The following is a 16,169-nucleotide window of genomic DNA, read 5'->3' as shown; positions in this document are numbered from 1 at the left end:
GCCACAAGTGGCACAACTGTAAGGGGCACTATCATAGAATTTAATAACTCTGGAAAAAGATGACCAATCCAGAAGAGGTCTGAGTCACAGCAGGCACCTGCACAGGCAATCTTTGCTAAATAACTTTTCAGTGGAAAAGTTTCATACTCTCATATGGGTTTGGATATTTTCTACCTTTTATTCACTTTTGAAAGAATTTCTGAAAAATTAGCTATTGCAGTTTAGCATACATCACAGTGGATGTATAACCTGTAATGACACAACATTAAAATCTTGCTCATTAGATTCAAATCCTTAATAGAAGAGGAAAAATGTTTGTTTGCTCTTCACTAAAATATAGCAAGTTAATAATAGCAGGCATTATACATAAGGCACTTGGCAGGGTTTTCTTTACAATAAAGCTGCGAGTCAAAATGCCAAAATAAACCCTTTTTTTCCAGCAGCATAAATATTTTTTTAAATTTAACAACAGAAAAAAAAAGAACTTACAGGTAAAGCAATCTTTTAGCAAATTTCTGTTATGACAGAGCTTCACATGTCCCTTCACATTACCTCCTGGGTTCATTTCCTAGAACAAACAGAAACAAGACACATGTGAAACCAGTTATATCATGTTGAAATATTGTATACCTATACTTAATAGTCTTAAATCCTGTTATGAAGCAAGCTTTGGAAAAATGTTTTATGCTGGTGTCTTCCAGATGGTACAACCTAAAATAACGCTTCTGGACTTGAAAGGTAGTCTTAAATAACCTTTATCAAACCCTATGCCATATACTGGCTCCTATTCATCTTTCTGTAGACTCTCAGATTGATTTGAGATTAATTAAAGATTAATCTTTGATCTCTCTGAGCACATGAAAACCACACATGATTTTCCCTCTATCAGCCACACTAGTGGAAAAAGCCTTTTTGTAGCCAGCTAACCCATATGGCATCGGCAGGATACCATTCAAAAATAAATAAAGCTTAATAAAACAAAAAAGCCAAAACACATCATTTGTTCACTAGCAATGTTTTTACACACATTTGCTCACAAAACAAAGAGTAAACCACATTAAACATTTAACTAAAAGAGTTGTCTTATGAGGGCGACAAATACAAGCTCTGTCCAGCAAAGGACCAAACCAGCTAAACCTGAGCTGTGCAAGAGCACGCGGTGGGTGCTTGCAGGGGGCAACTCCCTGCTGTGGGGGACGGAGGCCCCGAGCTGCCACCCTGACCTGTTGCCTGGGGAGGTTTGCTGCCTGCCAGGGACTCAGATCAGGACATTATAGAAAGGCTGCTGCAGACTATTAACCTCTGCTACTTTTCCACACAGGCGCCAATGATGACGCCAGGGGCAACCAGGAAAGCATTGAGCATTGATTACATTGCTGTGGGGTATGATGGGGGGTGTGTGGGGGGGAGTGTCAAGGACATTGGAGCTCAGGCAGTTTTCTCCTCAATCCTTCCAAAAAGGCAGAATGGTGTGAGGAGCAGCAGACAGATCCCACAAGTCAACAATTTGTTGCACAGTTGGTGTGAGCAACAGGGTTTTAGTTTTTATATGATCACAGGATGCTCTACGAGGACAGAGGATTGTTCAGCATAGATAGTACCCACCTAAGTAAGTGGGGAAAAACATTTTTGCCAACAGGCTGGCCAATCCAGTAATGAGAGTTTCAAACTAGGAACAACAGGGGCAGGAGAGGATGACGAACAATCAAGTGAGGAAGTGAAGGACCAGGTTGGCAAGCAAAGAGTATGGGTCAATGTGAATAGGAGGAAATTTGTGAGCAAACCACCAGGGGCTGGGGGGGGTCCCACCCCAACTATGTCCACATAAATAGGGAAATGCCTACCAGGCAGAATTATGAGGAAAACTCTCCTACCTTTTCTGGGAAATTAGCATGCTGTTGTACGTCTCCAAAGAACCTGTACGCTAATGCACACAGCATAGGGAACAGGAGGAATTAAGAGGTCTGCGTGCAGTTCGACCTCACTGGGATCACAAAGACATGTAGGATAGCTCACACGAAGATGAAGGGGAACAGGAAATGTTCCTACTGGTGTATCTGCAGCATAGGGAAGACTACGGAAAATGGTGGCCTGCTGCTGAATGGTAATGGAGACCCATCACAAATGGTATGAAGAAGGCCAATACACTGAATGCCTTCTTCATCTCACTCTTTACTGATAAAACCATCCCACAGCAATCCCAGGTCCCTGAGATGAGTGGGAAAGCCTGGAGCAAGGTAGACTTCCCCTCAATGGAGGAGTATCACTTCAGGAAACATTTAAACAAACTGGACACATGCAAATCCATGGGCCATAATGAGATGCACCCACATGTACTGAGGGAGCTGGCTGATGTCATCATGAGACCACTCAATCGTTGAAAGATCATGGTGATCAGGGGTGGGAGGAAATTCTGAGGACTGGAAGAAAGTAAATATAGTCCCTACTTTCAAAAAGGGCAAGAAGGAGGATCCAGGAAACTGCAGGCCAGTCACAGCCTTACCTCGATCCCTGGGAAGGGAATGGAGAAAATAATCCTGAAAATCATTACCAAACACAAGGACAAGAAGGTGTTTGGGAGTAGTGAGCATGGCTATATGAAGGGGAAATTGTGCCTGACCAACCTGACAGCCTTTCACAATGAGAAGGCTGATCCAATGGACAAGGAGAGAACACTGAACATTGCTTATCTTGACTTTAATAACACTGCCGTCACTGTCTCCCATTGTCTCCTCCCTGACAAACTGATGAAACACGAAACGGATAAATGGAGAGTGAGGTGAACTGAAAACTAGCTGAACTGCTAGGTTCAAAGGGTTTTGGATCAGCAGCACCACATCTAGCTGGAGGCCAGTCATCAAAGGCACACCCCAGGTGTCAATACAAGAGCCAGTACTGGTCAACAACTCATCAAGAACTTGCAAGGTGGGACAGAGTGTACCTTCAGCAAGTTCACTGATCATACAAAACTGAGTAGTTGATACAGCAGAGGGTTGTGCTCCCATTCAGAGAGACCTTGACAGGCTGAGAAATGGGCCAACAGTAACCTCATGAAGTTCAACTATGGGAAATGCAAATTCTTGCACCTGGCAGGAATAATGCCATGCACATTGGCAGAAAAGGACCTGAGGGTAACCGTGAGCCAGCAATATGCCCTCACAGCGAAGGTGGCCCACAGCAACCTAGGCTACATTAGAAAGAGTATCACCAGCAGACTGAGGGAGGTGATCCTTCCTCTCTACCCAGCACTGGTGAGCCACCCTGAATGCTGGGCCCAATCCTGGGCTCCCCAGTACAAGAGAGACATAGGCCTACTGGAGCAATCCCAGCAAAAGGTCATGCAGGTAATTAGAGGACTGGAGCATCTTTTGCATGAGGAGAGGCTAAGAGAGATGGGGGCCTTGAGAAGAGAAGGCTCAGAGGGACCTTACCTACATTTAAAAATACCTGATGGAGGGCAGAGTAAGGAAGGCAGAACCAGATTCTTCTCAGTGGTATCCAGTGAAAGGACAAGAGGCAACAGGCATAAATTAAAAACAAGATATCCCGTTTAAACATAATGTTGGTTTTTCTTCTGTGGGGGTGGTCAACCAACGGCACAGATTGCCCAAGACGGTTGCAGAGTCTCCATCATCCTTGGAGATATTAAAAATCCAACTGGACATAGTCCTGGGCAATGTGTTTTAGGCGACCCTGCTTTGACCAGAGGGCTGGACAATCTCCAGAGGTTCCCTCCAACCTCAACAATTCTGTGACTCTGTAAAGCGTTTTATTTAACTGGTATCTGCTTAAAATAAACTGAAAAGAGGTTAAATTAATCACCAATGAAATCTCTTCTCTATGAAAAAAAAAAAATCAACCTCAACCTCATTGTGCTTTAGCTAGTGTAAAAGGCATAAAAAGGTTATAGCTGAAAGCTATCAACATATAGTAACCCTGACCCTAATGAAAGCCAACATGTCTTTTGGCCTCTCTGATATCAATGGCAAGACTTTACATCCATAGCTTAAATGCAATGAAAGAAATTCAGATACTCTGAACCAATTCATTGTAGAACAGAAGCCATAAAATATTCCCCAATAATACCTGCTTCAAACTCTCTTTGTTTTCCCTGAAAAAGCAGAATGTACATAAATATATAACTTCAGACAGATATTCACATGTGATATTTAAAATGTATTAACAACAAATACATCAAATGTATTTTGCTTCATAAAAGAAATATATACTTAAAAACAAACAAACATTACTCTGACCACTCAAAAAAATTTGTTAACATGCACTCTAAAAATGTGAATCAACTGCAGGGTATTCAGTGGTATGGTATTTCATGGCATTTCATACTAAATGAAGAACACCGATAGTTATACGGGCATTCATGGGTTTATGACTGCATGACCCAAAGAACAGTTCCACTGTATGTGCAGAAATCAACCCATGGAGTAGGTTTTACAACTCAGGAAGAAAAGAAGTACAGACACATTGTAGACTAAAAGTTCAAAGAAATATTTTACAGTCAATATATTACTCAGGAAAAACAAAATCCTTTAGCAGCTGAAATCATACATCTTCAAGAGAGCAGATTAAGCTTTTATTTTTCCAGAAGCTTTTTTTTCCCACAAGTTTGGATTTGAGTTGTTGAAAAGATATGACTACAAATTATATTTCAAATTCTCTAACTACCTATTTCCTTAGAGAAAAATTAAAAATTTTATTCATTGACAGGGAGAACAAAGAATACATGTTAAACAAACATACACTGGATTTCTGTACATATGTACTCTTACAAAGGCATGTTGCATGTATACAGTCACGTGAGTATCTTTTGTGTTCATGTTGCTAAGGAAACGAACTTGTGTGCCAAACATATGATTACAAAGACATTCTAGTTATTAAACATGTGTCTTTTCTTTTTTTTCTTTTTTTTAAATCAAGGCAAAAAAGCTAGTGTATAAGGTTATGGAAGAGTATTCAATAGCCAAGAGCACGTTAAGCTAACAAAATTATAACATCTGAAATACAAAGTTTTTCCATTCCATAGTGTTTGTGTACTTAGATGTAACTTTAGAGGCTAGCCCAAAAGGTAGTAGTTTACAGCATAAAGTTCAGACATTACTGGTTTTGCATAACAGGGAAGATGAGGCAGATAAACCCTGAAATTTTCTTTGACTTGTCGAAAACTCAAAATCTATAGGAAACCTTCACTACTGAACTATTCATATCAAACACTTATCAATGGCGTAAGATAAAATACCACAAAAATATACCATCCCATTTAAAGGGAGACAAAACAAGTTTGCTATAAAGAACTGTGTTCTGAAAATTAAGCTATCAGCATACCCATTAAAAAAGGATGAATCAAAGAACTGTTGCATAGATTTGAGTTCATGTTTCCCTGTTGTTTCACAGAACATTACACAATCTCTATTCAATACCTGTATCTGTTTTATTTATCTTGGTCCATCTGCTCTGCAAATGTTCTTGCAAAGCAGTTTCCCATGGCAACATCAAATATCACATAGTCCCAGTCTTCTCTTGAAGCACTTCTAACTGATCCACTCCTGAATTTCAAGCGGCATCTTCTTCTGCAGTACTTAAGTAAATAATAAAAGGAGTATTTAATCAAACCAAAAAAACCACACAAATGAAACAAAGGCCCATCAATAAAACACCCTAATTATGAGATTTTTATTTTATTTTATTGTTTTTATAATCTCATTTTTTGGAGGGAATTACATTTAAATCATCTAAGGCAGAGATGGGAGATCTATGTTACAAAAAAACCCTGTCTATCCATTAGTAGTTTTCACTTGATTAAAATTTCAAAATCATTATGTTACATGTAGCAAAACAAGTTGTGCACAATACAAGTTTTAAAGAATAAAATTACACTAAGCCAGAAAGTAAGTTTTGGAATGAAAAGCCAGTAACTGCTTACTATGGGACAACTTCAGCTAGATATCATCACCTACAAATCATTAATAGTCCATCTAATTTTTTCATCCTCATGTTTACAATGATCAAAGAAATATAAATGAGAGGAAAATTTCTCAATACATTTTCATGCAAGATAAAAAAATAATAACAGTGATTTCCTGAAAGTAACTTATATTTTACCTCAGAATCTATCTTGAGAAGCCCTTCTCCCTATTTTAAGAAACAGTAGAAATATATAACATTCATTTTTAAGTTAAAATCTTCTGAAGTAGTCTCTTAAAGTAAGCACTCAAAAAAACCCCAGCCCCTCAGTAAATATCTTGCTAGTCTTGAGCACACTGGTTCTGTGTGAAATCGTAACAGAAGTGTTGTTCAAGCTGTAAATTAAAGAAGAATTGTCTTAAGTTAAGAAAACCAGCCTGCTGAATTTCACAGTCTGATATCTGTATTTTAGATTTGTCTGTCCAAAACTACCAGAAGCAGCTAGGAACAAGCCCTGTGGAGATTTAAGGGGTAATCAGACCTTCTGGGTCACTTCTACACCACCGTACTTTAGTTTATAGTAGTTTATAACCTAGAGCTACTTTAAGAACTACTACATATTTATGTAATCTCAGAGCCACAATAAATAGCAGGATGAAATTCCCACAATATTTTTCTACCAGCATCACCTCCTTTCAACTATACACTTAATTGGGTTATTCTTGGGTTTTTCCAGACATTCTTGGGTTCTCCCAGACACTCTCTTCTGCTCATCTTGGAATTTGGCCTAAACAGGCTTTACAGTTTGGTCTAGATTGCTGGTCTGTATGGTGAAGTTTTGTACAATAATTCTGATATTTTTAGGTAGAAAGGCTTCTTTGGGTATCTTAGACGTAAACAACACTATGGGCTAACGTAGTGAATGTGGAGTTTCTATGGAGCACAGGATGGATCTACAATAGGAGGACGACTCAGCTGGTCTGTTGCATATGCAGCAAGTCCCGTTCGCCTTACAAATACATGCATATATTGCTGGACAGATAATTCCAAAATACAATTACAAGAGCCCTCTGCCTGCAAATAAGAGCATATGAAATATCTCTTTACAAAGCCACCTGTAAGCTCACCTGCTAGCTTCCCAATGACTCTCTACTACCCACTGGCTGAAGTACACTGCCTACAATCATCAGTAGACAGAACTTCTATCTATTTGTGGTGAACAATAGATGCATTTTATCATTACACTCTAAAAAACTTTATTCTGTATTATTTTTAACAGGTCATTAAAATATGCCCTTGAGTTGATGACTGATATGTTTATGATTTCTAACGCCTTTTATTTCTCAAAGGCAGGTAGTAGCACTTCTGCCATCAGTCACTAAGATGATCATAAAAACTGGTAATTCAATTCCTTAATTGTATGAACCTAACCATGCATGTGTTTTATTATTCTTTACTATATACAAAATGTTTGTCTTAAATGTGTAGATTGGTTTATAAGAAAATCAAAAGTAAAAACATTTCAGCCAAAACTACAGTGAAAGCTATAAAAAGTACATTACTGCAAGTTTTCATCAAACCACAATTACTCTGTGTTTATTTGTCCATAGGAGGATTAGATTTCTACTCATTTTGAAATACTATAGTGAAAATATCAGTAATAAAATGATCAGTAATAGTCAATTTCATTACATGCAATAGACATATGTGAAATAAATTAGCTAAAAGCAGAAGACATTTTGAAAAATATTTTTCAAATATGCTACTTCAAAAAGTAATGATCTAAACTAAAAATAAAATACAAATTCTTAAAGGACTAACATGCTGTTTTTCCTGACAGTGTCTGAAAGACTATAAAGCCTTTAAATTATTAGAATCTATTCTATAAATGGCTAAGCAGCCAGTACTGTATTCATTTATCCTTTGTCCTTTTAAGCTTTCAGGGTGCTGTGTAGCCATAGTAACAATGCCTTTTCTCTGTGAAATCCATTAGCTGGTTTCAATCTGGGATTCAATACTACCATAAAATCAAAGCCAAAGATTAAAACAAATTTATGATTTAAAAAAAGATTATTGGTGACAAGCATTTCTTTTAAAAGCAATTTCTGCATATTTATGCTTTATACATAACAGCAAATAAACCCAAAAGGTTAAAAGGACATCAAAAGACAAATTCAAAATGAATTTTAAAACTTGGTTACCATCAGGAATGACACAATACTGACACCTCAGACTAGATCTCAGAGCAAAACTAGCTCTCATTTGCATTAAGTCAGTCAGTGCTGCTGGCTGGCTGGCCATCAACGAAACAGCACAACAGATGAGCTTTCAAGCTCGTCATCTCACTCCCTTTCTGACAGCAGACTAAGGTGAAAGTATTAGAAAGGAAGAGAGACAAGGATTTGCAATGCAATTTGGACAAGCCCATGCAAAAGATAAAAACCGCCTTTGTTCCTACAGTATCTTTTGTGTGACAATACAGGCAGACTACAAATAATCTGTTGAATCTCTATTGTAGAAGAATTCCATCGATAGGAAATGGAAAATCTTGGACTCTTATTCCATGTAGACAACTTTGAAAGAGAGCAGGTGTTTCAGAAGACTAGAATAAACTTTATCCTGTATCCTATTTGGATATGTTGGGTTTTGTTATGACAGCCCTCAGCAACTGCAGTGCCAGCTCAGTCCTGACATTGGTTACAGATAAAGAAACCTAATGACATCATTGCCACTGTTTGCTCGAATCCATATTACCAGGAGTTACACTTGGCAACTAGGAAGAGCTACATTTTTCTGCAAGTAGTTGGAATACATTCCGTAGTTGGAATATATTCCACAGTTGGAATCTGCAAAGTGTTGGAATATATTCCACAATCCACTAATTTAAAAATAAAGAATTCCTTGAGTCTTTGTATTGGATACCATATTACTTAACTAAAAATTTTCACTGCCTCCTCAGCTGTTTACCTGTTAGTTCAACTTCCACTGATTTGATTTTATACTTCCATTCATTTCTGCATTACATCAAACATGACTCAAAGATGAAATATCTGCCATGGTAAGAAGTGTGCAAGTGTGCAAGTTTGGGCTGGGGGAAGGGAGGATTCTCACTAATAAGGGAAAACAAATGCATACTGGTATTTTATTTCTGCTTTCTAGCTCCTTATTCTGCTATTGACCTTCTTATAATAAGCAACAAGACCGAATGGCAAGGCCATGTTCATATAGGATAAAGAAAGATCACCAAAATTGCAACATGAAATCATACCTGCATTCAATAGAAGAAAAAAAAAAAATTCCATCAGAGTTACCTGGATCTAAACCTACTTTTTCCCCTATAATACACAACTTGTAAAGTCCTGACTTCATTGAAGTTAACAGCAAAGCTCCCATAAACTTCAGTAGGGTGAAGATTTCACTCCATGTATATTTAGGACAAGGATGACATAAGAGGGAATTAAAGGTCATGCTTCCTGTCACTACAGTAGTGGACAAAGTCATGTCATCACAGTTTCTACACCTGACTTGGCCAATGATTCTGTGGTCATCAGCTCACCCCTGATCTAAACCAGAATGGCAGCACGCTTTAGAAGTCACAGTGTAAAGCTCAATAATAGCTCCAAACTCTTCTGGGATTTCAACATTCAAAGAAAGATGAACAAAATGCTTCTTTCCAAATATTCTTGGTGCTGTCTTTCAAGCAAAAACAGAGGGAGGCTCACCTTTACTTTAAAACACAGAAAGCATATTGAGGAAGGCAGGGATGTTCTTAACGGTTAGAACATTTTGAGAAGACACTAGAGTTCTCGATTCAATTTTGTCCTAAGCATTGAGATACTCAAAGACACAAACCTTACTACTTAAAAAAAGCCACAAAACCAAAAAAACCCTTTGTCATTAGTGATGACTGTACAATTTCATCCACTCAGGCTACAGAACAAAGTACTTTTATCCATATTGACAGTACAATCTGTGAACTATAATCTTAGGAGAGGAGTGCAGGATATACAGGCACTTTCCTTTTTCCACCCAGTCTTACTGCAAAAGGCTCATAATGGGAAGCAGCACTGATGGGACAAATCACGAGAAACTAAATCCAGCTCTGTGAACAGAAATTACCTAAAGTTGAAAAAAAAAAAAAATCAGAAAAGCTGGAGATCTGATACAGTATAAATAGGTGTAGGTGCTCTCAAAAGACTTGCAAGTGTTGCAAAATATGGTAAGAGCTTTTGCAAAAACTACAGCTTAGAAGGCTTTGAAAAACAGCAGTAATTTCCTGTTCCCACAGGCTTCACATCAAAATATTGCATAGCATTCTCTCTGTATGTGCCTGTTTAAGTAGTTTTACCATTTACCTACATTTGTTTCATAAAGTTTTTTTCAAAATTAAAAAGCTATTGTTCCTTCCTTCTCTCATTGGTCTTTTAATATTTTCTAATTTATATAATAAAACTGAAAGAAACACCAAAACTTTATGCCACATATTTTCATAGCTTCAGTTTTCACTGTATGAAATTCTAGGGGCTTAGTGCCTTTAAAGCCCTAAGAATATTCCATAAGCTTTAAATTATGAGGGAGCACAAGATGAACCTCTCTTTAAAACCTGTGGTACCAATTAAAATAAACTTGGAAGAGGACTAGTCATGGTAAGTTTAATTTTCCTTCACATTAGAAAACAAGAAAACCTCACACATATAAAACATCCATATAATATCTTCATCTGAGGATGCTCTGCGAGGTTGTTTTCTATGTCCAAGGATATTACTTCTTTCACATAAACCTCTCTCCTCACCTTCCATTCCAATACTCTGCAGTTGCCATAGTTACCATTTTACATGACCATAGTGTGAGTAATGACCTCAACATTCAGTATATCTCCAAAGGCTCCAAGTTTGCAAAATATTTCAAGATTTGTGCAGAAATTTTGCTATAAAATTTCACTAAAAGATTGGCAGGTACCAAGGCACATTAAAACAAATGCCTCTTTTTGAAGAGTGGATATTTTATTTGCTGGGCTGCAAACTTCCAACCACAATGAAAATACAGGAACTGAATGAAGATATAGGAACTGAAACCATGGCATGACTCATTAATTATATTCTGACAATTTAAACATGTAGTTTTAATGATAATTCAAATGGTTTTAAACAAGGAAAGTGATCCAACTACAAGCAAGTTTCTCTTTCCAAATTCCAGTAAAATTACATGAAGAAAAATCCTAAAACATTCATAAACCACAGCATAGTAAGCAGAACTTGAGCCTTCCTATAGCATGTACAGATTAATGTTCCCCAGATGGTTTCAACACAGCTATCAGGAGTACAAAATACACAAACAGCCATTGTTCTCCTAAGCTTGAAGGATGACAAAAACAAATCATAATGACGACAATCTAAAAGTCAGGTGTCATGCCCATAACAGATAAGTCACTGAATCCTTAACTACTGTCCCACAATGAACAAAAATAGAGATATTGGATTTCTGCATGAGGTCCCACAGCCTTGCTCTTATAGAATATGGAATATAAAGAACTGTGCTTGGAGTAATTCTGAATTGTGTCTGAAATCTTTTATGTAACACAGATTACTGTCTATTGACTGATGATAGATAAAATTCAGGTACACATTGCATCTATCCAAGGAGCAGAAATTCCTAAAAGCAGAAATGTGTTCATTGAATGAAGTGTTGGATTGTCAGGCCCTGCTATAAGTTTCCAAATATGCAAAGGAAAACTCTTCTCCCTACTTTTCACTTAGATGAAAGCACACACATGATTATGGAAACTCACCTAACTGCCAAATACGTGACAGTCACAGAAAAAAAAAAAGTTATTAAAGATTCAATAATTTGAAATACATCTTTTAACAAATCAGAAGAAACTACATCCCTTTCAGTTTGTTCTATTCAGTTAGGTCAGATGCCTTACGAGCCACTCAAATTTTCTTTTGTCCTTCCTATTCCCTAAATCAAAAGAAAACATGACAAGATGACAAGAATCTATCTGGATTAAACTGATATGATGCTAACAGGCAAAGGGTTCTAATGAAGTTATGAGAACATCATATCCATCTACTTATTAGCATATACACAGTTTGTAAATCAGAATTTTAGTCACAGAGTATCACTAGCTCAACAGTTAGCACTAAGGATCACAGTGTGCGAGAAGGTTATTTTCATATTCATCTTGTGAAATCCTGTGATCTTTCATATGCAGAGCAACATCACCCTGTCCCTTATCTCTTAAAATTGTACACTTATGTGAACATACTTGAAGATTCCATGTTGGTTTTAACCTTAGAATAACAATGACAAAAAGCCATCTGTGACAACCCAGCACTTTGCAATATATACATTTATTTCCCTACTTAGTATGTTTGGCATCTTTCTCACCTATACATGGCCAAATTTTTTTAAGCCGCTCTTCTGATGACACTGACCCTGCTATGCCTGTTGATCTCAGTTTTTTCAATGGAGACAGAGAAAGGGCGACTAGAAGGGGTCTTCTCTTTCCAACATCTCCCACCCTGGCCTGGCATGAAAACAAGAGCACACTGGAAGATCAACGGATGGTCTAGAGCCAGTGAAACAGATGCAAGTATGAGCCTCAAAACTGAGGAAGCCAGGTTTCTGCATCTGTTGATTGGCTTTTTAGGTGAATTATGCTAACACCATACTATCACTTTCTGCAAAATATTTTGGTCTTTACGCACAGTCTGCCACGTTTGTATGTGTACTTAAAACCCTTGCTCACACTAACAGTTCCTACCAATCAAGATATCCTCCTAAAATCAACAATGATCAACAATGAAAATGATGCAAAGTGTTGGGCTCAAAGCGTTGTGGATCAGCAGCACCCAGTCCAGCTGGAGGTCAGTCACCAAAGGCACACCCCAAGTGTCAATACAAGAGACAATACTGTTCAACATCCTCATTTAGTAACTTGCAAGGTGGGACAGAGCGTGCCTTCAGCAAGTACACAGATAATGCAAAACTAAGAGAAGTAGCTGATATATCAAAGAGTTGCACAGACCTTGACAGGCTGGAGAAATGAGCAGTAACCTCATGAAGTTCAACAAGGGGGAAATGCAAAGTCTTGCACCTGTGGAGGAATAAGCCCAGACACCAGTACAGGCTGGGGGTCAACTAGTTGGAAAGCAGCTTTGCAGAGAGGGACCTGGGGGTCCTGGTGGACAAGCTGACCATGTAATGCACCCTCACAGCAAAGGCGGCTCACAGCAACCTGGCAGTGTCACCAGGAGGTCAAGAGAGACAGGCTGTTGCCAGTGGTGCCCAGTCACAAGACACAGTGAAATGGCCACAAACTGAAATACAGGAAGATCCAGTTAAACATTGGAAAAATCTTTCTTACTGTCAGGTTGGTCAAACACTGGAAAACATTGCCCAGACTGCTTGTGGAGTTTTCATCCTTGGATATGCCCGAAAAATGACTTGACAATACCCTGTGCAACCTACTCTACGTGACAGTGCTGTAAGCAGGGGAGTTGGGCCAGACAATCTCCAGAGGTCCCTTCCAACCTCAACATTCTGTGATTCTGTTAAGAACTAACATCTCTGGCTTTAAAAAAGGGAACCCGTTTGAAGTTTCTCTCCTACATTGAGAATCAATGTGCCTACACAGTATTTTGTTCTGATCCACTTTGTTGTTGCATAGTGTCAACTTTATGAGCAACTGAACTACTATAATCTCATTATTGTCTGTTGCTTTGAAAGTACCAATTCTCATATTCATCAGCACCACTAGTGCCCAACTAATTGTCAAACAAAATCTAAAAAAAACCAAAAACAAAAACCAAAAAAACAACAGGGAAGAGGGTTTATAGGAACTAAGTATTCTGTGATTTGTTTTCTCAATTGCCTTTCAATAAAATTATGAAATAATGTGATCACTTGGATCGTAGTGTGTAAATTTTTCAAAGTACCAGCTGTTTTCCCAGTCCTGGTAAATTTTGCCTTTGATAAACCCCAATTCCAACCACCCTCATTCGCTATACAAAATAGACATTGCATTTCACTCAAAATCTGAAAAAAATAATTCTCAATATTTGTAATTCTCTATGAAGTGAGCTGTACCTCTCATTTCATATTTCACACTTACAAGACGACTGTTTTACAATTTAAATGTTATGTTACTCATCCGCAACCTCCTTTTATGTCCTGTTTTAATGCTTTCTGAATAGAATATTCATATCACAGAACAACAGAATGGTTTACGTTGGAAGAGACATTTTCCACATTTTCCCTAGTCTTCCTTTTTATCACCGAAGTAGCTATAGAAGCTTTTCTTGTTGCCCTTGACATCCCTGGACAGATTTAATTCTTTCAGAGCTTTAGCTTTCCTAACCTGATCCCTGGCTGCTCGGACAATTTCTCTGTATTCCTCCCAGGCTACCTGTCCTTGCTTCCACCCTCTGTAGGCTTCCTTTTTGAGTTTGTCCAGGAGCATCTTGTTCATCCATGCTGGCCTCCTGGCGTTTTTGCCTGACTCCCTCTTTGTTGGGATGCATCGCTCCTGAGCTTGGGGGGGGGGGGTGTGTGTGTGTGTGAATATTAACCAGCTTTCTTGGGCCCCTCATCCCTCCAGGGCTTTATGCCATGTTACTCTACCAAGCAGATCCCTGAAGAGGCCAAAGCCTGCTCTCTTGAAGTCCAGAGTATTGAACTTGCTGTGCGCCCTCCTCGGTGCCCTAAGGATCTTGAATTCCACCATTTCATGGTCACTGCAGCCAAGGCTGCCCTTGAGCTTCACATTCCCCACCAGCCCCTCCTTGTTGGTGAGAACAAGGTCCAGCATAGCACCTCTCCTCGTTGTCCCCTCTAACACTTGGAGAAGAAAGTTATCATCAGTGCATTCCAGAACCTCCTAGATTGCTTATGCCCTATTGTGCTGTCCCTCCAACAGACATCAGGGTAGTTGAAGTACCCCATGAGGACCAGGGCTTGTGAATGTGCGGCTGCTCCTATCTGTCTGTATAGGGCCTCATCTGCTTGGTCTTCCTGGTTGGGTGGCCTGTAGCAGACCCCCACTATAATGTCACCTATCCCTGCCCTCCCTTTAACCCTGACCCATAGGCTCTCGGTCAGCTCCTCATCCATCCCAGGCAGAGCTTCATGCACACCAGCTAGTCATTCACATAGAGGGCGACACCCCCTCCTCGTCTCCCCTGCCTGTCCTTCCTAAAGAGCCTGTATCCTTCCATTCCAACACTCCAGTCACAGGAGCCATCCCACCACGTCTCTGTGATGCCAATAAGATCATAGCCCTGCAGGAGTGCACACATCTCTCACTCCTCTTGTTTATTCCCCATGCTATGTATGCTTGCATAGAGGTATTTAAGTTGGGCCCCCGATGAAGCTGACTTACTGGCTGGAGTGGCTGGAATTACTTTGTGCTGCTCTTCGGGTGCTCTCCTGCTGACCTGTGATCCTTCTACAGGCTCTGGGCATCTATTGCTGGCACTGGCATCAAACTGGTAAGAGTGGGATGGACTGAGGTTCATCTAGCACTTAAATTAATATTTAATTGAAGAAAACTCAGTTCTGCATAGCTCATGAATTTGAGAGTTCACAGTACTTAGTTGTCAAGCAATACCCAGCAAGCTCTCATGTGGAAGTGCTACATGAGGAAGTACTACACATACCTTCCTGCTCCCATATGCTATCTCCCATTACAGACCCTCATTCCTTACACAGCTACAGGGAGCCAATCTAGCTCTTCCTGAAACGTTTCCTCCCACCTATGAATCCAGTTAGAATTTTTTTTCTCAGTTAAAATCACCACTAGCGTCTTTTTCTTCTGCTGAATTCATTTTAACCTAGGTCTCTTCCACGCTCTAAGTCACCAGGAGGCTGCGCAAATGATCCTTTTTCTAGGATCAAGGAAGAAAGTAACACCAGAAGAAAAAGGGGAGGGTTCTTGTGGTATTACTGACTTAAAAATGTTTATGAATCTACATCCTCAGAAACCAAAACAAAGTATAAGGTAGAGTGAAGGATACATAACCATGACAGGGTGCATAAACTTCACCAGGTCAGAGAGGACCTGGTGCTTATTGCCTTATGATGATTAAATACAGTGGGGATATTTAGAGAATAGTTTAGAGAGGTACCATAATACAGCCTTTGGCCTCTTTACTATGATTTCTGAAAAGAGGAAATAAGATTTGTTATCTGTGATGGTGCTGCTCAGAAGTAGCATTGGCACATTTAGACAACTAGCTATCCTAGTGTAC

At 39.1% G+C, this 16,169-nt stretch overlaps 1 protein-coding gene across 2 annotated transcripts in view; it reads right to left on the bottom strand.

Moving 5' to 3' along the window:
• Positions 1-16,169, bottom strand: part of MARCHF1 (membrane associated ring-CH-type finger 1) — a 256,014-nt gene that overhangs the window by 175,189 nt on the left and 64,656 nt on the right. Inside the window, exons 2-3 of one of the 2 annotated variants that reach the window (XM_087736363.1) lie at positions 5,436-5,593; positions 490-568 (exon numbers count right to left, since the gene is read on the bottom strand). The gene's annotated coding sequence lies outside the window, so the exon portion shown is untranslated. The remainder of the gene's footprint in view (positions 1-489; positions 569-5,435; positions 5,594-16,169) is intronic. The other variant, XM_087736364.1, reaches the window with a different exon arrangement.

This window comes from Nipponia nippon, unplaced genomic scaffold (genome assembly GCF_047370975.1).
Source record: "Nipponia nippon isolate SJK-2023a ecotype South Korea unplaced genomic scaffold, ASM4737097v1 scaffold_6, whole genome shotgun sequence".
NCBI lineage: Eukaryota > Metazoa > Chordata > Aves > Pelecaniformes > Threskiornithidae > Nipponia > Nipponia nippon.
This window is presented reverse-complemented; position numbering and strand designations above follow the sequence as displayed.